Source organism: Triturus cristatus, chromosome 4_1 (genome assembly GCF_964204655.1).
Source record: "Triturus cristatus chromosome 4_1, aTriCri1.1, whole genome shotgun sequence".
Classification (NCBI taxonomy): domain Eukaryota; kingdom Metazoa; phylum Chordata; class Amphibia; order Caudata; family Salamandridae; genus Triturus; species Triturus cristatus.
In genome coordinates, this window is record NC_140585.1 from 1,168,555,033 (window position 1) to 1,168,578,849 (window position 23,817).

Sequence of the window (23,817 nt, forward strand, 5' to 3'; positions counted from 1 at the left end):
TACGCACCGTACCCACGAATTCATGCGTGGGTACGGTCCGTACCTGATTACTTATGGGGCCGTAGGAGTACGCACCGTACCCATGTATTCATGCGTGGGTACGGTCCATACCTGAGGACTCATGGGGCCATAGGGGTACGCACTGTACCCACGTATTCATGCGTGGGCACGGTCCGTACCACTGTTGGCATATTGCCGTAGGGGTACGTATGGTACGCACCGTACCCACGCATCCATGCGTGGGTACGGTCCGTACCACTGTTGTCATGGCGTCGTAGGGGTACGTGTGGTTCGCACCGTACCCACGCATGTTGTTCTCACCTTCTGCGGCGTGTGCGTCGGGTGCGGTGCACCAGGTCGTAGGCCAAGAGGACCGGGATGCCACGTACGATGGGATTCATGGCTGTACGTCACGTACCTGGGCTCCGTGGCGTTGCCGTTCACGTCGGGCTCTGCTTTTCAGGCTGTGTTTGGCTCCCGTAAACAAAGAGCCGTACGGAGTGACGTCGGTACGAATCGTACTAGCTGGGCCGGAAAACGCTGGTGAAATACGTACGGACGTCGCGTACAAGCATTTCCGGATCGGAATCGTGGGTATTTTTTGGCTGTACGGTCTTTTGTACGATTCGTACAGAAAAAGGCTTTCTGTACGAATCGTACTTCCTAGGTTGTGAAATGATTTTACCTGGTACGAGTCGTACAGGGAAAACGCTCCGTACGACCAATCGTAGGGCCTTTTTACAGGATCGGAATCGACCCCTTAGTGATGGGGATGTGGGTGTTGTGCTTGTAGTGTCTGCCGGTGTACATAAATTAGTGTGTGTATGTTGTTGGTGTGCAATGCAATATGTATCAAAAATGGCATTACACGTTACCTGCATATACATATTGATAGTGATCCAGCGCGAAACAGGAAAAAGAGAGAGAGCAAATTTTACAACTATCCTCCCTGCGTCACAGACCCTTCGTCATACTAACTCATTCACACACGCATTTATTGGTGGGGCCCATAACACCAACACTCACATGTTTTCTCACAGGTTTGCACACAGGAGGAGGGATGATGATACGCTGGACATGTGGGAGGATACCTTATAACCTGTAGGGAAAGGAAAGTTATTTTACAGAATATACATTAACATTTGTCACCTATAGATTCCTAATCCCAAAACATCAAGGCACTCCACCCACTTGGTCAATGGACCAATTAGTTGGATTGGTTGATGGTGATTTAGAACCAGCTAAAACACTTTTTAAGACTCAGAATCCTTTATTCTCTTTAACAAAAGACCACAAATTTCCAATATTTGTTTATCTAAAATTTCATTTGAAATATTATTAGCATTTGTTTCATCAAAAGTTTTAGAATTTTCTAGATCAATTTATTTAAATCACAGGACATTATATTTACCTATTCTGGCTATCTGGATTTCTCTAATTCATTGGCTCTGCATAACCGAATTAGCCGTTAAATTGTCCAAATAAGCAGGCCAAAGCTTAAGGTCCAAAAGTTCTTTGCTCAGCACGTCACAGTCTCAAAGATCGCCAAAGGACCAGAAGTCGTGCAAGCATCTGTCATCGCCTGTGGGGTCAAAGAGGGTATGCAGTCATAGTAACCGCTGAATGCCAACCCCTCCCTATTCTACTACTCTTTTTATAATACATTTCGGGATAACATGAAACAAATTTGGGCGGAGAAAGTCTATGATTGGCTAATTGAAAACGTCTGATTTTAGTCAGTCAGGTTTCAAATGGATTTTGCTGATTCGTTACCGGAAATGTCATAGTCCTTATGTTACAAAATTTTGTTTTTTACTTGTATGATCCAATTGTTCATCTAAACCAGTTTTTTACAGTCCGGGCTTTGGCAGTCCACCAAGATCCTATCCTTGACCGGGGACAGTGTGGAATAGGTTATATGGAGATTCACGGAGCCATCTGAGTCTGCGCAGTAGAGATCGCGCTCACGAGACGGTGGCCACTTCTGAACTCGGTTTCCGCCGCCATTTTGTGGTAGGCCCAAATGCTAACTTAAGCAAAACAAACACAAAAGAATAATTAATACAATGAAATGATGCTTCTAATGTTATACCCTCACTAATCCCTTTATGTATTAGTATTTTCCCTAGCATATAGCGACATTTAAAGCAATAATATTTACCTTTTGAATCCAACCTAGAATGCAAACATCACGTAAGCAATATAAATCATGCGATATCTAACTACCACATATACTACTATCAATATGCGTACGTATTTGAGTTATTTGAGTTATTTTGCCGTGCAAAATAGCAATTTTCCACGTGTTATTTGTGTATGCAAAGGTTAGTTTCACACAGCAAACCGTTAGTAAAATTATAATTAGTAGGTTATATAGTTAATCTTTACATGCTAATAGAGGAGGTATACAAAATGTTGCTCTACCTGCTCCATCAATCCCTCCTTTGGTGATTTTTAACATCACTACACTACCTTTAAATTTGGAAACATTTAGTAAATAGAAATGAATTCAGTTCTCTTAACTTTTTGTTAGATCACATTACTGTTTCACCTTTCTCTTCTTCTCTTGTTTTTCAATACATATTGGGCCTCATGTAGGTAGCTAAATACCGGTCGGTAACGGCCGAAATTTGGTAAATATCCCGTTACCGACCGGTATTTAGCTATTTGTGATGTAGGAGGCATATTTCAGGATTCGGTAAAATTACCGAATCGGTAAAATTCCGATTCGGTAAATACCGAATCCTGAAATCATATGTAGGGAGCACTCTAAAGAGTGAAAATTAGTATTAAGAATTCGTTATTTACCACCAAATACAGGTTGGTGATAAATAACGAATACCTTGCAAAAAGTAATATTTTGCAGATGTAAGAGTGCCATGTGGCAGACATACATGCCCTTAGGGCATGTATGTGCGCCACATGTGCACACATGCAAGATTCAGGGGTGCAACAGGGTGTCAATGTGACACCCTGCCACCCTTGAATATGCACCCCCCATTACCGAATCGGTATTTACCGAATCGGTAATGAGGCATACCTTCCCATTGATTCCTATGGGCCTCCAGGCCCATAGGAATCAATGGGAAGGTATGCCTCATTACTGAGGCCCATAGGAATCAATGGGAAGGTATGCCTCATTACCGAATCGGTAAATACCGATTCATAATTACCGCAATTTTTCCGATTCGGTAAAATTTACCGAATTATTACCTACATCACATTTACCGATTCATAAATACCGAATCGGTAAAATTCGGTATTTATGAATCGGTAAATGTGATGCTACCTACATATGGCCCATTGTCTTTCCACTCTTCTAATTCTACTTCTTCAAACTCTCTTTCGTTTCTTTCTTCTTCTCTTTTCTTTACAATTTCTCTTTTTATGTTATTTCGTGATTTTCTTCTTTTGGTACATAAACATCCTCATCTTAATATTAATACTAAAATAATCACACATGTTACTGGAAATAGAATTTTAATAAAAAGTTCTTAATAGTAGAAAACTTTTTCTCAATCTTTTCCCAAATACCTTCAGCCTCCAGTGGAACAATTTCCTCATGCAAATCAGTTATATTTGTAATATACGTCTTCAAATCTTGACTTTCGTCAGGAATGTCAGAACAACAATGTTGAACTCTCAGCATTCCACAGACTCCACCCTCTTTTGCCAAAATTATATTAAGGGCAAGTCGATTTTGCATTACCATGGCACGCATGGCAACCATTTCAGTGTTTACCAATAAAAATCCTCCAGCGGTGCTTGCTGACAAGCGATCAACTACTGTTGATAATGTTCTAATTTTGTGTGCATTTAGAGATATTCCCACTGCTGGTATCAACGCTCCGAAAATGTCTCCTACAATTTCTGACCAATATTTTCTTCTCTTACGTGTTAGTTGTCTACGTATCTCATGTGCACCATCTTTTCCTCTTCCCACATGGAATATCTTTGGTAAAACCAGGCCTAGATAACATGTGCCATACCAGTGATCTGGCAATCGATAATATGCTTTGTTCCCGCAGATAAAATTTAATCATGGAAAAACTGGATCATTTCCTCCTTTAAATACCCATCCTCCCATGAGTCTATAAGTATCATGGCAATCACTTGTGTCTACAAAATAATTATCATAAACAGTTTGATTCCTTCTAATACACAACTTCCCTTTCTGAGGCCAATCTAAAGCCATTGTTGGACTAGCTCCTCCTTTCAAGTGTTTCTCTCTTTCAGCATCCCAGACTGTCTTTTCATCTTTTCCCTCAGGTACTTTCCTTTGCATTTTTTATCTCCTTTTTTCTACCATATCTAAGAAAACGTTCTCCTCCTTCTTTAAACTGCAAGTTAGATTGTTTCTAAATATTGAATCTAATGTTAATTCTTTAGTTTCTAAGACAAATTCACCTAACACTTTAGCAGGTTTTACTTTATTCAGTTTGTTAACTACAGGTATTTGTGAAAATATGTTATCTACATCTGAAAAATAATATTCTAATTTCGCTATTTTGTAAAACAAACTTGCTAATACACTACATGTTATTCCATATGTTACTGGGAGGTGATGGTAAGTCACTCCCTCAGATACAGATGCAGGCAACTGCATGCAGACGTGACAATCCCTCACGTCCATCGTCTTTACATATTCGTACAGTAATTTTGAAAAAACATTGTTAGAAAAATCAGTTATAGACCTATCTTTATGTAAATAATTTCTATCTATTTTAGTCGGGTAAATCTTTTGAATCTTTTCTACATTAGTCTTATTCACACTATGTCCTTCCATTGTTTCTAATGTAACCTTAAATGAAATCATTAAAGCCAATGCACTCCACAGAAGCATTAGTAATCCTGTACAACAACAACACAGTTTAAACCATCTTCTAAGGAACACACATTTAGATTTTCTACTTTCTGTGTTTGCCATTTCGAAAAATGATCAGTGTCTTTTGACTTAGCCTCTTCTACTTCACAGCTAGTTTTGTCTAACCCAAGGCTCTAAGCACCTACTTGGTTCTTTTCAGATTATGTCTTTTCCGGTAATTTATTGTTTCTCCATTTAGAACACTTTTGATCTTTTCAGTTTGGCATTTGATCGTCTTTCACTTTTCTTTCGTAATCTTGATGCAGAATTTCCTGAACATCCGTCTCTTCTCCGATGTCGGACAAGATAACTCTCAGGATTTACGATTCTTTGTCTTCCTCAACCACTCCTGGTACAGTCACCTCTGGATCCCCTTTGCTATCTGCCTCTTCTTTTACTTCGGGCAGTGCCACATATGACCATTCCGGCGACTAATACTTCTGGTTAGGTTTTCTTGTTCTCTTACTTTCTTCTGCTGTTGTTTGTTCCACGTCTTTTGATTTCTCTTGGCTAGACACTTCATTCACCTGTTCAGCCCTCGATGAATTTACTCGTGTCAATCTGTATCTTAATCTCTTTATCTTGTTTGGCCAAATTTCATCCCTTGTTGGCCTTTTCAACTTACTTCCTTTTTCATTTTTCTCAGTTCTCCATGCTCTCTTTCTCAGGACTCGACCTTCTGGTACTTCTTCATCACTGTCCTGTGATTCAGTTCCAACTTGACTTTTACTTTCAGTAGTTTTTCTTTTCACCACTTCCTTTTTATTACCTACTTCTGTCCCTCCTCGTGGTTCATCCACACAATCTTTCTGCTGACTAACTGTCCCTTCTTCTACCTGGATGCGTGGTTTCCCTACAACTCCTCGGGGGTCTTCCGCAACACCCTTTCCCTCACTCTCTGTATCTGGTACCTTACCATCTAATTTTGTTATTTCAGGTGGAATTCCTCTTGAATTTTCATTCGGGACTTCTTTATCAAGAATTTCTTTGACAGTCTCTTTACTGTTTTTATTTTCACTCTTGTGTGCTTGTACTGATTCAGTGTCTGATTCTGAGCTGGTGTCAGAAATCTGCAATTTTCTTCTTAAAGGAAGATTCTCTGATGCAATAACTGGACTCAATTCCAACTCCCCCCTTTCAGGAGTTTGTCTTGTTCTTATTTCTTCAGTATCTGATTCAGAACTTGTATCTGATTCTTCAAAGTATTCTCCTTCCTTGTTATCCACTGGATTTGGAATTCGCAAGGTGTGACTAGCATGAATCCAGTTCTTTACTCCTGCACATTTTACAGCTGTGGTCGTGGTCAGAATCACCTGGCGTGGTTTTCCCCAACGTGGGACCAAACAGTTTCTTCTTCTGTGCACTTTTATTCTCACCCAGTCACCTGGGCTCAGATCATGAGCTGGCTTCTTTTCAAGAGTGGTGGCATCCGATCCAACCTGATGGAACACAGAATGAACGGAATCAGCCAACCCCTTGCAATAATCCAACACCAAGTCATCAGATATAGGCAATAGCTTGTTGACTGGTATGAAAACATGTCGCATTGCTCTTCCCATGACGATTTCATAGGGACTCAAACCTGTATTTCTATCTGGAATAGATCTAAAAGTCATGAGTACTAGAGGCAAGACATCAGGCCATTTCAAACCTGTGGCTAAACACATTTTTCCCAGTCTGTTTTTAATGGTGCCATTTACTTGCTCCACCACACCAGAAGCCTCTGGGCGATAGGCACAATGTAGTTTTTATTGGGCATTCAATGCTTCACAAATTAATTTCATGATTTCATTATGAAAATGTTTTTCTCTATCTGACTCAATCGTAACTGGAAACCCAAATCTAGGAATGAACTCTCTCAATAATAGCTTAGCTACTGTAATTCCATCACTTCTTCTTGTTGGGTATGCTTCCATCCATCGAGAAAACAGACAAACCATCACTAGAACATACCTCAACCTGTTACAGGGGGCATTTCAATGAAGTCAATCTGCATTCTGCTGAAAGGCCCTCCTTCTCGACCTATCGTTCCCAGGCTTACCACTGTTTTTCTTCCAGGATTGAATTGCTGACATATAAGACATCTTTGACAAAGACTTTCAGCTACAAGTCTAAATTTCGCATTATACCATGTCTGTTTGAAACGTCTGATCATAACATCTCTTCCTACATGTGCTTGTCCATGATACATCAGTGCCATGGCAGAAACCATGCTATCAGGTATATCTGGTCTTCCATCCCGATAAACCCACACATGATCTGTTTACCGTGGTGCACATCCTGCTTTTACCCACTGTCTCATTTCCTCATCTCTCGCTTCTTCCTGCAACTGCCTCACTTCTTCCCATGTATTCACAGTGTTAGTAAACAACAATGGACATGAATTTATTTCTCTTTCTCCTCCCCGATTCACAGAATTCTGATTTTGTGCGCAATATTGAGCCATGTCGTTGGTAAACTGATTGCCAGCTGATGTATAATCATTGGACTTCGTGTGAGCTGCACATTTCACAACAGCTAACTGCTTAGGCAGCTGTATCACCTCAAGCAATTTTCCAACCACTTCAGCATTTCTTATAGGAGTTCCACTCCATGTCAAAAACCCTCTTTGGGACCAAATTTGCCCAAAGTCATGCACTACACCGAAGCCATATTGACTATCAGTTATCACAGTCACTCTCACATTCTTTCCCAACATACATGCTCTTGTTAATGCAAAAAGTTCAGCAACTTGGGCTGATTTTACTCCTTTTAGGCAAGATGCTTCCAATACAGCTGCTACAGTACAAACTGCATATGCTGCACTCAGAATTCCCTCATCCGTTCTCAAGCATGATACATCCACAAACATCACATAGTCACTTTCTGTCAAGGGTACATCTTTTATATCAGGACGTGGTTTGGTGCAGAAATGAAGCACTTCCAAACAGTCATGATCCACATCGTCTCTGACTTCCACATTCTCAGCGTCAGGCAATAACGTTGAAGGATTCACATTCAGACATCTTACAAGGCTCCCATTCGTGGCACCTAGGATGACTTTCTCATATTTAGTCAGACGACTATGCGTCATGAACTGAGTGCGGCTCCTCGTTAAAAGGATTGCCACATCATGAGGTACAAACACTCTCACAGGATATCCCATCACAATTCCTTCACTCTGTTCCAGACTCTTACAAGTGGCTGCTACAGCTTTCAAACAACCTGGCAATGCTACAGCTACAGGGTCTAGTATAGCTGAAAAATATGCAATTGGTCTCCTCAGTTTTCCATGTTTCTGTATTAATACAGAAAGTGCACATCCATTTCTTTCGCTGCAATAGAGTTCAAACTCTTTCTCATAGTCAGCCATACCAAGTGCTGGTGCTTCACACAAACTGTCTCGCAATTGTTTAAAGGCTGTTAACTCTTCTTTATTTAATTCAATGGGGTCTTTTACATCACTTCTCGTCAAGCGTACCAAAGGTTTTGCAATCAAGGAAAAGTTACTTATCCACTGGCGACAATATCCAACCATTCTAAGGAACATTCTCACTTCTCTTTGCGTCATTGGGGCTCTCATTCCTTTTATTATCTTGATTCTATCTGCAGTTACTTTTCTCAGTTCTTTTTCAATTTTTTGGCCTAAATATTGTACTTCTTTCTGACAGAATTGCAATTTCGATGGGGATACTTTAAGTCCTCCATCTGCCAAATGATTCAGCAATGTAATGGTATCCACTACACAAGCTTCTCGGATTCTTAATGCCACGAGCAATTCGTCTATATATTGGACTAGAACCGAACTTTCAGGCATTTTTAAATCTTCTAGAGACTTTTTCAATATCTGATTGAATATTGAGGGACTCTCTGTGTACCCCTGTGGGATTCGGCACTATGCCAAAATACGTTCGCCAAACCGGAACGCAAAAATCTGTTGACTGTCAGGATGCAATGTAATGGAAAAGAAAGCATGACACAGATCAATTACTGTGTACCATTCTGCATCTTGAGGAATCTGATACAAAATCACAGATGGATTTGGTACTATGGGACAACATGATACAACAATTTTATTTATTTTTCTCAGGTCTTGCACTATTCTAAATGTTCCATTAGGCTTTTTCAGGCCCATAATTGGTGAATTACATGGACTGCTCATTATTTCTCTCAGAATACCTTGCTTAATCATCCTGTCTATTATGGGAGTAACTCCTGTAATTATCTCGGGTGTCAATTTGTACTGTGGAATATTTGGGTTACTTACTCCTTCTTTTACAGCAATTTTTACGGGATCTACATTTTTCATTAATCCCACATTTTCTCCTGTGAAGTCCCATACCTCTGCCTTTACTGTCTTTTTCAATTCTTGAGGCAACTCCTCGGGATTAAATACAGCAAGTGCCTCAGTAATCTCAGGTTCCACATTAGCCATAGTCATTTTATACAGTACATCCTCATCTGGAGTCTCAAATGCTATACCATCTGGGGTACAAAAGATTGTGCAATTCATCTTACACAGTAAATCTCTCCCTAACAAATTTACAGGGCTTGAATCGCACACGACAAAACCGTGCATTTCAGAAAATGTCCCTATGTTAACTTTAGCTGGTTCAGTGAGATACGTTTTTATCTGTCTGTTGGATACTCCAACTACTTGGATTGTTTCGTCTGAGAGATGAAGATTTTTAACATCAGCTGACCTAACAGTTGAACGAGTAGCACCAGTATCTACTAGGAAAGTAATGTTTTCGTCATTTACCTTTCCATACACAAATGGGCCTGTCTGGTCTACTTCTAGAGTTGCGCCAAGTACACACTCCTCTTCCTCCCCTCGGCACCATCAATAACTTTCTTCTGACTCACTCTCATCGCGTTGTAGCCAATAATGCGAAACAGCACTAGCGCGCGGCAGTTTAGTTACCTGTTCTTCGTTGTAGAATCCTGTCTCATTACCGTATTTCTGAGGATTTACGCTCTGTGGAAAAGGCGGTTTTGGCGCCTGATTCTGTTGGGCAACAACCTGCTGCTGTCGCTGCGGTTGACAACTCACCTCATTCTGCACCTGTGGATTCAATGATGCATTATCACCATTAGCACTTGGGGGAAATTTACACTCGGATTTCCAATGCCCTATCCTTCCGCAATTATGACATGGACATTTCTTTTTGGCTTCATCTATATTAAATTGTCCTTTCCCTTTTCCAATATTAAGTTTTGGTTTCATACCTGTACCATTTGCCTGTTCAATCAATTGAGCTTCCTGCCTTTCTGCCACTTTTACTTGAGCCCACATGGCTTTTTCTTTTAATTTACTCTGTTTTGCTTCAATTTCATCACTAAAATATTTTGCATGTCTTAGTACTTCATCTATCTTTTTATTTTGCCAATCTACTGTATGTTGTTTAATCATTTCACTTATTTCAGGTCGTAACCCATACACAAATCGATATACAAAATGACTCAGATGTTTCTCACTCAAATTTTCATCACCACTAAACTGTTTAAAGGCAAGAATCAACCTTTTGTAATAAGCATGTACGGATTCCTTCACTTCTTGATGAGTTCTATCAATCTTTACCCAATCAGTTTCTTTAGGAGGAACTTTATTTTTCAAAAAGGTAATCACTTGTTCATATTTTCTCATTACTTCTGGATCAGGGGCACCTGTTTTTGAATCTCTGGGGTATTCTTGTGTAGGCCAGCTTATCATTATTTTACATTCTGCCCATAAATCTGCTGGTACAATTATGTCAAATAGGCTATTCAAATCAATCCATAGAACTTTTGATAATTTTACAAACCTGTCTATCTGCCTATACCACTCGACTGGCTTTTCGCGCAGTCGTGGAAAATGATTGGTAAATGACAAAATATCAGAAATTTACATGAAAGACTAGAAGAAGTAGCAAAGGAAATGGGTATTGACTTCGAAAAGGTAAAGTCATTACAAAAACCAAATAGAGTAGATTTTTCTGAAAAAGACATTGAAAATTTAAATATGACGGGACGAACAACTCAGATTAAAGATTTAATCATATTACTGAGAAAATGGGGCGATGTAGACAAATGGAAAAGTAGATGGTTTCGAAAACGAGGCGATGCAACGGATAAAACGTTTACAGCTTACCCAGTAAGACAAAAAGGTAGTAACTGAATGTCCCATGAGAGAGATTCCAGGTGGAGGCTATCTAGGCTTCTTTAAAGCTACAATTCAGTTATGAAAAACATTCATTAGTCAAAGGGCATCCGGTACATATAGAATTAGCATTGTATCATTAATGTACCGCCATTTTCTTTACAATGCAAACAAGTATATCCTCAAAAGACACAAAGGCACAAAATATCGCTCCAATAGTGACTGTTTAATATTTAGGTGCACATGCATCAATATTCTGAAAAGCTATTCCTTATTAGCGAGAAATAAAGAATCGCTAATAAGGAATCGCATTCCGGAATGCATGAACAGATTCGGTATAATTTAGCGTTTCCTTAAAAATCGCTAATAATTACCGAAAACTCAATAGCGATTCCTTAAAATAAAGATTAGCAATTACCGAAATCGGTATTACCGAAATCGGTATTAGCGAGTTCTGAAATAGTGATTTCGCAAAAAACGGGTCGCACAAGAAGCGGGCTGATGACATTACAACCAGGAAGTCATCCACCCCATCCCTCATTCACTGCCCTGAGGAGCTCACAGGAGGAGGCAGAGCATACAAGCTGAGGCAAGAGACTTCACCCTCTGAACCCATCCACCCTACCTTCATCCAGGATGGACAAGGATGCCCCTGCCACTTCAGACACGCCCAGGAAGAGGAAGAGAAAGTTCTCTGACAGGGAACTTGAGCATTTGATCGAGGGGGTGAGCAGCAAGCATGACGAGCTGTTTGGGAAGCTGTCACTCAAGGTGCCCGAAGCTGAGAAGCGGAAGATTTGGCTTCGCCTCTGGGAGAGGGTGAATGCTGTTGGAGTGACGCACCGCAGCATCGACGACCTTAAGAAGAGGTGGTATGACCTCAGGAAGAGGGCAAAGGAACGCATTGTCGAAAGGGTCTAGGAGGCAGCTGGCACAGGAGGGGGGCCATCCAGAGTACCTGCCAACACTGCCCTGGAGGAGCTCGTTGAGGGGACCATTGAGCCAGAGGCAGTCGTCAGAGTAACCCAGATGGACACCTCCGGCGCAGCAACCACAGAACAAGGTAAGATGCATGCCTGCGCCTATACGCTGCGTATTGTGTACCCATCCCCATCCCCCCAGGTCAATCACAGTGTGCAGGGAGAAGTGCATAACACATATGCCCTCACATTAGTATTGCATCATGGGAGTCGTAGTCATGTTAGCCAAGTGTGCATGTATGATCACCAATGCACAATAAATCAGATCAGCAGTACAGGCCCAACAGAGTGTCAAATTATGTAATTTATTGTAGGAAATAAATGCTGATTGACAAACAGATGTAGTCACAAAATAAACTAACAATGCACTGTTTCACACACAGATGCATCTCCTGGGAAATCTGATGACAGTGAGCGCCTCATCATCTCCGAGACACCGGCAGATACCGATGGTGAGACTCCGCAGGAAGGTCAATCCCCACCACCAACACCGACAATACCACCACCACCACCAGCGACAATACCACCACCACCACCAACAACAATACCACCACCACCACCAGCGACAATACCACCAAGACGCAGGGCACATGTCCCCTCCCTGCAGGTGATGGATACAGACCCGAGTCCAGCACCCACAAGTGCCCACAGTCAGACACGTGTCACACCGCCAGCCCACCACCAGCACGTGGCCGATTCACACAGCGGCGCAGGACCATGCGCAGTACTGACGAAGGAGTCGACCAGCCAAGGAACATCTAAGGTGGTGTAGAGGCCCAGATGCTGCGTGTTCAGCGCCTGCAGGGGAGACACATGGGGACAATGAACCTCAACATCTCAAAACTCGCCAAATACATGTGCACCCTGACAGACGCTGTGCGGCACATGACCACAGTTGTGGCTGAGGTCAATCGGGACATAAGTCAAAACCTCCAGGAGCTCACCCATGCCATCCGAGCAGGACAACACAGCGAGCGCAGGAGGCATAGGCAGAACTTGCTCCGTACCACTGCATCGACCAGGGCCATCACAAAGCTCTGCAATAGCACAGCAGTTTTGTCCCGCCGCTCCGTGTCACTGCAGGTGGACCTCGGCCATTACTGTGGGGATGTGGCGAAGGCCTTAGGCCAGGTGACCACTGCAGTGGAACACTTGCAGTCAGGGACATTCAGTGGCAGCAACTTGGGAGGGGAGGAGGGCAGTGAGGCCGCATCCAGTGTGAGCAGCGTGTCGGTGCTGGAGACCTGCACCAGTAGGCGCAGTTCGCGCTGCTCCACAGCCACAGAGACACAGCGTGGTGAGGTAGAGGAGACACGCGACAGGAGGCTGGGGGTACGTGGGAAGCGGCACTAGACATTCAGTCCTGCATCTCTGACCATGGTGGTGTAACCATGGGCCACTTTAATTTTGCCTTATCACTCCCGTGATGCCAACGGTTATGTTTTTTGCCACAATGTGTGGAAGCACTGTAATTTTGTATAGTAATGTTACATCACTTTCGCAAGTGCTCATGTGAAGTAAACAGTAGCATTCCAAAATATTTCGTCATGGCTCATTCTTACCTAGCTCTGAAATGATGTTGTGTGATGTATGTCCGCCTCCTTTGACCTTCAGCTGTGTTTGGCACGTGTGACTGTCGGTGTTGTGCAGGTGGTTGGTCATCCCGATAGTTGTCATTTCTGTCCACCTCTATGGGTATCCCCCTTCTGGTTGCAATGTTGTGCAGCATGGCACATACTGCTACAATCCTGCAGCAGGTGTCTGGTTTATATTGCAAAGCACCACCAGTCTTATGTAAGATCCGGAAGCGACTCTTCAGGATCCCGAATGTTCTCTCAATCACATTTCTTGTGCTAATATGTGCCGCGTTGTAGCGTTGCTCCTGTGGTGTTGCTGGGTTGATGTAGGGGGTGAGGATATATTCCCGCAGGGTGTATGCACTGTCACCTACAGGGGGGAAGCAAAGGCTTAGCGGCAGTAATGATGATACATGTGTGATACTGATGTAATGAATAGGTATGAGTATGTACCAAGCAGGAGTCCCTCTCCGAATTCTCCATTGAGCAGACGCCTGTGGATGCCACTGTGTCTGAATATATATGAGTCGTGTGTGCTCCCTGGAAATTGTGCCACTATGTCCGTGATGATGTGCTTGGCATCGCACACGACCTGCACGTTGATGGAGTGATAGGACTTCCTGTTACGGAAGATGTGCTCATTGGCTGAGGGGGATCAGATGGGGACCTGCGTGCAGTCAATGCATCTTATGACATGGGGGAATTGGGCCACCTGGTAGAATTCCTGTTTGGTGTGGTCCATCATCTGTGGGGTTGTGGGGAAGCTGATGTGGGTATGTATCATTGTCAGCATGGCATCAATGAATTTACGGAAGAAGCGTGAAAGTGCGCTTTGCGATATGCCTCCCGCTACCGCTATGACCCCCTGGAAACTTCCAGACGCCAGTAGGTGCAGGCTGCATAGGACCTGGACGTGCGCAGGAATGGCATTGGCCCGATGTGTCTGGTGCTGCAGTAGTGGTTCCAGGTCAGCAATTAGGGCGCATTATCATGGCACGATTGAGACGGTCCTTGTCATATACTTCATCTTCATTTTGGCCCAGCAATGTAATGTGCACTCTGAATACCCTCTCCTGGATCCTCCTCCTGCGCTGTGCTGCTGCATTTATTCTCATCCTCCTTGCAAGCACGTAGAGGGCTGCCATTTTGTAAAAGGAAACGGGGTCTCCAGGCCCATTTTTTAAGGCTTTCGGATTGATTACATCTGTGGTACACTTGGACTTTTTTTTTTTGTGTGTCTGCAACTTTACCTCCTGGTTCTGATTCCCCTTATTCTGCTCATGCTAAATACCGATTTTGAAGATTTACGGTATTTGCGATTTTTGATGCATTCTTTAGCAATTCTTTATTTGCTAATCGCTAATGCCAGGCGCTATTTGTGTTTTCGGCATTACCGATTCTTTAATTTGCGATTCTTTAATTTAACGGGGATTATTTTAGCGATTCTTTATTTTAACGGGGATTATTTTAGGGATTCATTATTTTTTCGCTATTGGTGTTGATGCATTGGAATTGGTTGTTTGCCACTCGCTAACGGGAGATTTTAGCGATTCTGTATTTTTGCGAGGAGATTTTTGCTTGATGCATGTGCCAGTTAGTTACTTTTATAACAGATCACCATATTCAAAGCTCCAAATAGAGAAAGAGGTTGCTCCAAGGGGAGTGTGAAAAAGGAAAGTGCTCGTGAAGTAGGACAGATATAAAGGAGGGGAATCCAAAAGGCAAATTCAATTACCAATCAATTACACATTCTGGTACCCTTAGTAAAACTGGTCGTGGTTCATAGTGGTACCAGTTTTACAGATAGGCTTGTCCCTTATGGATTTACAAATATTCATTTCATAATTTTCTGATGACGCACAGAGAACATTCAACTGAGAAAAGGCAGGGCTGGGATGATATCAGGTACAGGTGAACCTGTACCTGATATCATCCCAGCCCTGCTTTTTCTCAGATGAATGTTCTCTGTGCGTCATCAGAAAATTATGAAATTAATATTTGTAAGGTGTCCCTTCCTGTACATAAACAAACCTTTCAAAAAATGCCATTTTGTAACTTTCATGTGTGCTGGATAAAGCAGCACACAAGAAAGTTACAAAATGGCATTTTAGGTTTGTTTATGTGCAGGAAGGGACACCTTCCTACGCAGGAAGGGACACCTTCCAACACATAAACAATCCTCCCCTGTACACAGACACCCTTGCACTCTGGTGCAAGGATGCCTGCGTTGGCGCTAAGTTTTTAAACTATCTCAGGGGGAAACGCAAGGCTGCACCATATTCTTGTAAATATGGTGCCGCCTTGCGTTTTCGAAGTGGCGGAGCATGTTGTTAAGCCAAGGAGGCTAACGACACGCTCCGCCACTTCATTGTACATATCCCCCAATGTTTTCGAGATCCCCTGAGGTGCAAGAAGGGCTGATTCTGCTTCAGTTTGCCCCTATTTAGAGCCAGTGATAGAACTGACAAGAAAAGACAGCAGATAATACAATCTCATGTTAAAAGCTGTAAATGCGATATCACACACTCTGCATATGAATTACTGTTTAATGTGCGGCCCCGGATACACTTTTTAAGATTCTACAAGATATTAAACAAATGGACAATAATTTTTCCAGCTACTCAACAATAAAAGAAAAAGTGAGATGATGATAGATGATTACAGAGTTAACAAAGTACAGCTATTAGCTAAAGAAAGATGAACTACTTGAGGGCGTGTTAGACCTGGCTCCATTTGCATGGGTCTCCCTTCCATTTTTTTGCTATTGCCTCGTGTGTTTTTGCTGGTTATAGATGCTTTGGGCACTGGGCCACTGCTGTTCAGTGCCACAGTGCAAGTGCTCCCTATGGTAAATTGATGTATGGATTAGTGACTCCATGATTGGCTTGATTGGTTTACTTGTCGGACCCTAATACAGTGCACTGTGTGTGCCCAGGGCTTGTAACCAATGCTGCTGGTGGGCTTGCAGCACTGATTGTGCTACCCACCGGAGAAGCTTGTAAAGTGTGTCTCAGGTCTGCCACTGCAGAGCCTGTGTGCAGTCTGGTACTGCCATTCTGACTGGGCAAGTGCACCCACTTGCCAGTCCTTAAACCTTCCCTTTCATACATATTAGTCACCCCTATGGTAGGCCCAATGGCAGGGTGCATTGTAGGTAAAAGGTAGGACATGCCCTGGTGTGTATGGCATGTCCTAATAGTGAATTAAAGCCATTTGTTTTGTTCTCCAAAGACCAGAATGGGCAGTTTGGTTATTAACTTTTATAATCCTAACTGACTCAGGGAACATGGTAGAAATTCGAGTTTAGTATGCCTGAACTCTGAATGATAAAATACATCTTTTAGTGAAGTTGGTTTTAACATTCTGTGTTTGAAAATGCCACTTTTAGAAAGTAGTCATTTTCTTGTCTAACCATCCAAACCTGCCTCTGCTAGGCTGTGTATTCCTTGTCTGGAGTTTGAGTGGCAAAGGATGGGGGATTCCAGGAGACAGGGTGAGTCAGCACAAGGCTGAATAGAGAGATCTGCATCTAGATGGGAGGGAGGGGTTGCACCTGGGACCTGAATAGGGCTGGGCCTTCCCTCCACAATGCTGGCTCCACCTCCTGTGGTGTGTCTGATGTCCCTGCCCTTCACTGTGAAAGGAAAGTAGGAGACATGTCAACAAAGTGCTCCAGGACTGACCAGAACTGGTTTGGACTAGGAAAGGCCTCTCTGCCTTCAGAGAACAAAGAGAAAAGGAGTATAAATATTGGTACCCAGACCCAAGAACTTTAGATCACTTCTGGGAATCAAGACAAACCTTTGCTGAGGAGATGAACCAGGAAGCTGAAGGAGGAGACTGCCCCTGTGCTGTGTGTTTGGGGGTTGGCCTGCAGTGGTTGCTTCATTGCCAAATAGAGGAGAAAAGGACTGAGTGTGCTTCCTATCAACTTGAAGAAGAATCTCCAAGGGCTTGAACTAGAGCTTGCCTCCTGCCTGAAGTCTCAGGGATACAAGACTTCACCAACCAGCTCCACCCTGAATTCCCTTGCTGGGAATTGAAGTGCCTGCTGTTGTGCTGGGCCTTCTGAGCGACTGCGTGTCGCTGGGAGCTGGAAGCGCGACGCAACAACAAGAAGCGTGTCGCCGCAGCAGCTGCTTTACACACTGCCTCTGAGATAAGCCTGCCTGCTCGTGCCAAGCTACCAAGGGGGTGAGCAGGGGTTATTTTAGGAGTGTAGCCCCTTACCCTGACTATACGCAAGGGTCCCTATTTGTCACAGGTACCTAGCTATGCCAACTAGAGACCCCCAAATCTAACAGGGCACATGTTACAATTCATTTTCAAAAGATTCACAAGCTAAGTTCTGAATACAAATTAATGTTGTTACAAAAAGCATACTATCAAGTTGTCTCTTTTAGATATCATTGATTAGTTACATTAATTATATAAACATGTATATTTTTGTCTCAAAATTATTGTTTTAATGCAGTCAGTGGTTATTCTGTTCCTGAAACGTTTCTCTTGAAATAAGATGGACATTGGTCACAGATCCAAAGTAAAATATTTGCTATTTGATCAACTGACTCAAATAACTAATAAGGGGATCTGATTTGGTTTGTCATGATGATAGTTGCTAGATATTTAATAATTAGGATTTAGATCATATGAGGAGATATCTAAGAGCAATATTTGCCAGTATAAAGTGTTGGATTGTGTCACTTAAATTACTTTATGAATGCCAATCCAGATGTTAGTCATGGAAAAAAAATCTGTAACATTTTAAAAATGCTATTAGTTAAGGAAGAGGTGACAGGCGTACGAATAGTTAATAATTTATTAATTTCATTTGACTATTTAGCTATTAGATGACCTCACTAATAATACCTTTGTATTTAAGTTATAATGTTAGAGTGGGAAATTAACGTAGGATATAGGTGGTCAAGTCTTGATGGATTTCAAATACTAGTGAACTGGCATTTCTGTGTTGATCTAATACATTTTATGCACTAAAGTTTAATGGGTGAAATGTAATGAAAATGTAAACGTTTGTGAACCCATGAAATTGGAAAAACAGAAATGGCTCTTGTTGGAAATACTCCCACTCCCACACCGGTAAGGGTTGGTGGTAACGGGGTCTTTCCAGACACACAGTGGTAGCTTGGCTCGAGTGGTCAGGAATCAGGCACCGTGCTAAGCATACGTCATACCCATACAATAACCATGCGTGCATCCGTTCCAAAAACGACTCTACACCGTAAAAATTATGAAAATATCTTTCTTTATCTTCTTTTTCTCTTAGTTGCTGATTAGATAAATAATACACAATCACAATATACAAAGCTTTTTAAATAGTGCAGGTCAAATAAATACTGTCTTAATGATTCAATAAATAGGGGTGATCATAAATAAGGAAGGCATAAATATAAGTGCAATACATCCAGGCAATTAAATATTCTGAGGCAATAAATACTGTAAACCAATAAATATTGTGCATCAATAAATACTGCGGAACAATAAATACAGTGAAGCAATAAATAGGTTAAATACAATAAATACAGTGCCCTCAATAAATAATTAAAAGCTGACAGTGACACTCATATACTCAGATCACATTTGAGATTACTATGGGCTGATTTGGCCCAGGCACAGCTTGTGGGGATGTGGAAGGCTTGAGGGTGTCTACTCCCTGGCTTGGACAAGGCTGAGGCCTAAACTGAGGTAGATCAAGGGGGGAATACCAGAGACCTGGCTCTCTCACTCTACACAACCCCTCTAAATTAGTCTCAGCTCTCCCCTGGCACAGTCCAGCTGGTTCCAGCACCTCTCTAACCCCTAGAGTAGCCTCTTAGGATTCCACAGGGCCTTTGGCGCCCTCTACTCCACTTACTGCCCTTTTTCTGAAGCTCCGACGCCGCTGGAGTCGTGTCGACGCCGTGAGGCGGTTCCGGTTCGATGTCGGCGGCCTCGGCACAATGTCAGTTCTTGACGACGCCGGTAGGCGGTTCCGGTTCGATGTCGGCGGCCTCGGCTCGATCTCGACCTCCGATTCGATGGCGTCGGGCAGTCTTGGCTCGATGTCGACTTCGGGCGGCTCCGGTCCGATGGCGACCTCAGTTTCGATGACGTCGGCCGGCCTTGGCTCGATGTCGACTTCCGGCGGCTCTGGAGTGCGATCTCCACTCCCGACCTCCGGTGCTCCTCTCCTCAGGTTCCGGCGACTCCGGAGTGCGACTTCACTCCCGACCTCCGGTGCTCCTCTCCTCAGGTTCCGGCGACTCCGGAGTGCGATCTCCACTCCCGACCTCCGGCACGCTTCACCTCGGTCTCCGGCGACTCCGGAGGGCGGACTTCACTCCTCCGATGACGCCGCTCACTCGACCTCGGGTGACTTCCTCCTCGACCTCTGGTACTCTCCACGTCCTCCGTCGGCGCCCTCTCTCGACCTCCGGCGGCTCCGGGTACGACGTCTGCTTTCCAGTCAGCGCCGCTTCTCCACCTCGGGCTCCAGGTCTCAGGCTACTCGACGCCGGACTCCAGGGAAACCAGTATCCAGGTCAGGATCTTGCTGTTCTCTGTTTCTAAGGCCTGTTCCTGCTGTCCAGGTCCTTAAGATGGTTTTTCTTGCTTCTTCCCACACAGGGCTCCAGGCTGGGCTCAGTCAGTAGGGACTAGTATCAAGGGTGGGTTTATGGACCCCACTCCAGGCACAAGTTTCCACCCCTGCTGCTTCACTCCTTCCTCCTTCAGGTTCCTGCTGCTCTCTCTTCACCAGTCAGGTGCCAACTGCCAGCTCCAACTGCCAACTCTCTGTCTTAGCTTCCCAACATTCTAAACCGCCTCCAACTGTCACAGGGTTCTGGAATGTTCTGGAAGGTGCTGGTAGGTTCCAGTGGATGCTGGTGATGTCACAGGTGGCCACCATTTTGTGCTCCAGGCCCTCAGACAGAAGTTCCAGGGGTAGATAAAATGGCTCCCTGAATCTGCAGCAACACTAAAAAATCTGGTGGTTCCCAAAAAGGAAAAATTCAAACAGGGTTTGAGGCAAAAGTGGGACAAAATAAATAATGATGAGGAGGGACCACCCAAAGGGCTGACAGGTCTAACACGCGTCCCCCCCAGCTGAAAGTGGGGAGAGCTACCCAACCCCTTGGGAGTTCTCATCACTAAGGCGGAAATACCTTGAGAGACCGTCTGCATTGGCGTGGTCCACTCCAGGCCGATGTTCCACCTGAAAGTCCATTCCCTGTAGGGAAATAGACCACCTCAACAACTTGGGATTCTCCCCCTTCATTTGCATCAGCCAACGAAGGGGTCTGTGGTCGGTCTGAACCAGGAAGTGCGAGCCAAACAGGTATGGCCGCAACTTCTTCAGAGCCCATACCACTGCAAAGGCTTCACGCTCTATTGCACTCCACTCCTGTTCCCTGGGAAGTAGTCTCCGGGATAGGAAGACCACGGGTTGATCCAGACCCTCTTCGTTGAGTTGCGATAACACTGCCCCAATGCCATGTTCTGATGCATCTGTCTGGACAATGAACTCCTTGGAAAAGTCTGGGGCCCTTAAGACCGGGGCCTCGCACATGGCTTTCTTCAATCTCACAAAGGCCTGCTGACAAGCCTCCGTCCAGACTACCCGTCGAGGTTGTTTCTTGGACGTGAGCTCCGTGAGGGGGGCTACGATGGTACCGTACCCCTTCACGAAGCGGCGGTAATATCCCGTGAGGCCCAGAAAAGCTCGGACCTCAGTCTGTGTCTTGGGGGGTTCCCAGGCCATGATGGCCTCGATCTTCGCCTGGAGGGGTTGCACCGCTCCCCTACCCACCAAGTGTCCAAGGTACACTACCGACCCCTGCCCGATCTGGCACTTGCTGGCCTTGATCGTCAATCCAGCTTGTCTCAGGGCCTGGAGAACAGCTTGCAGGTGACGCAAGTGATCCTCCCAGCTGTTACTGAAGACGGCTATGTCATCCAGATAAGCAGCAGAGAAACTCTCCATTCCGGTGAGGATCTGGTTTACCAGGCGCTGAAACGTGGCAGGTGCGTTCTTGAGCCCAAAGGGCATCACACAGAACTGGTAGTGGCCATTGGGCGTGGAGAAGGCTGACCTTTCCCTTGCTCCATCAGTCAAAGAGATCTGCCAGTACCCAGAAGTAAGGTCAAAGGTACTTAGATATTGGGCAGCTCCCAGCCGGTCAATCAATTCATCCGCCCTAGGGATCGGATGAGCATCAGTTTTGGTCACTGAATTCAGTCCCCGATAGTCCACACAGAACCTCAGTTCTGGTTGGGCACCCGGTGGTACAGCTTTTGGTACTAGTACCACCGGACTGGACCAGGGGCTGCTAGAAGGTTCGATCACTCCTAGCTCCAGCATCTTAGTGACTTCACTATGAATGCTGGCCTTCACCTTGTCTGACATCCGGTAGATCTTGGACTTCACAGTTGGGCTGTCTCCTGTGTCCACGTCATGGACGCACAGGTGAGTCCTACCCGGGACAAGGGAGAACAACGAAGAGTACTGCCCCAGGACCTGGCGACAGTCCTCCTGCTGTTCAGGAGTTAGAGATGGGGAGAGAATCACTCCCTCCACCGACCCATCCTTCTCTTGAGACGCAAACAAATCGGGAAGAGGCTCGCTTTCCACGTCCTCTCCTCCGTCAGTCACCATCATCAAGATGACTTCGGGCCTCTCGTGGTGGGGTTTGAGGCGGTTGGCGTGCAGCACCCGCAGGGGCTGACGAGGGGTCTTCAGGTCCACCAAGTAGGTAGCCTTACCCTTCTTCTCCAACACCTCAAAGGGTCCTGACCAGCGATCCTGGAGGGCACTAAGCTCTCCCGGTTCGATCACCCACACCTTCTGGCCAGGCTCCAACTCCACCGGGTGAGCGTTGTGGTCATACCACGCCTTCATTACTGCTTGGCTGGCCTCCAAGTTGTCAGAAGCTTGCTTCCACAACTTAGCCATTTGGCTCCGGAAGGCCAGCATGTAGCTCACCACATCCTGGGGAAGCTTTCTGGGAGTTCTTTCCCATCCGTCTCTCACCAGGTTGAGAGGTCCACGTACAGGGTGCCCATACAGAAGCTCGAAGGGGCTGAAGCCCACTCCCTTCTGTGGCACTTCCCTGTAAGAAAAGAGTAAACAGGGTAGGAGGACGTCCCATTACCTCCGCAGGCTTTCAGGCAGACTTCTGATCATGCCCTTCAAGGTTTTGTTAAATCTCTCCACCAGACCATTGGTCTGGGGGTGGTAAGGAGTTGTGAACCGGTAGGTCACTCCACACTCCTTCCACATCGCCCGCATGTACGCTGACATGAAGTTGGTCCCCCTGTCGGACACAACTTCCTTGGGAAAACCCACTCGGGTAAAGATTCCCATCAGGGCCCTTGCCACAACAGGTGCTGTTATGGTCCTCAGAGGTATTGCCTCTGGGTACCGTGTGGCATGATCCACCAGAACCAGGATAAACCTGTGACCAGCTGTAGTCGGCGGATCTAATGGACCCACAATGTCGATGCCCACCCTTTCAAAGGGGGTGCTAACGACAGGAAGTGGTTCCAGGGGAGCTTTCAGCTTCACCCCTGTTTTCCCACTGGCTTGGCAAGACACACATGTCCGGCAGTAGGTATCGGACGACACTTTCATCTGAGGCCAATAAAAGTGTGGGACAAGACGGGCGAAGGTCTTGTCTTGCCCCAAGTGTCCTGCCAATGGGATCTCGTGAGCCAACTCCAGAAGGAAGGCTCGATAACGTTGAGGGACTACCAAGGCTCGTGACGATCCGTGTAGGGGTGCCTTGGGTTCACTGTAGAGGAGGCCATCCTCCCAGTAAACACTGTAGCTCCCTTCAGCGTTCCCTGCTGCCTGGGCTTCGGCCTGTCGCCTCAGCCCCTCAAGGGTAGGGCACTCCCTCTGGCCCTGGCAGAATTCCTCCCTGGACGGGCCTCCCTCCACGTGCCACTCGGCCGGGATGGGTAGGTCCTCCAGGTTGGTAACGTCCCCCACCGCAGACTCCTGGTCCACCACCTCCGGTGGCCTATCCGTCCTACGGGGTGTGGACGCCGAGGCAGGCTCCTCCTGTCCTCGGTTCTTCCCTTGACTGGCAGCTGGCTGGGCCTTTGTTCCAGGCTCCAGCCGAAACGAACTCCCTCTTCGGGTAGTCGCGGACCTTGTGCTCACACAGGCCCAATCAGGTGTACCCAGCATCTCAGTGTGAGTCCGGTATTCCACCTCCTTCCAAGCGTTGTGCTCCATGTCATTCCCCAGTAGACAATCGACTGGCACGGCAGGGCTTA

At 45.0% G+C, this 23,817-nt stretch overlaps 1 protein-coding gene and 1 long non-coding RNA gene across 2 annotated transcripts in view; one reads left to right on the plus strand and one right to left on the minus strand.

Moving 5' to 3' along the window:
* The window catches only part of LOC146856273 (uncharacterized), a 267,800-nt gene that overhangs the window by 200,185 nt on the left and 43,798 nt on the right, over positions 1 to 23,817 (plus strand). The window lies entirely within an intron of this gene.
* LOC146856275 (uncharacterized) lies at positions 1,307 to 5,197 on the minus strand. The gene is made up of 2 exons (XR_014980919.1): positions 5,011 to 5,197; positions 1,307 to 2,030 (listed from the first exon to the last, which is right to left on the minus strand). It is a non-coding gene; the product is annotated as an uncharacterized LOC146856275 (long non-coding RNA).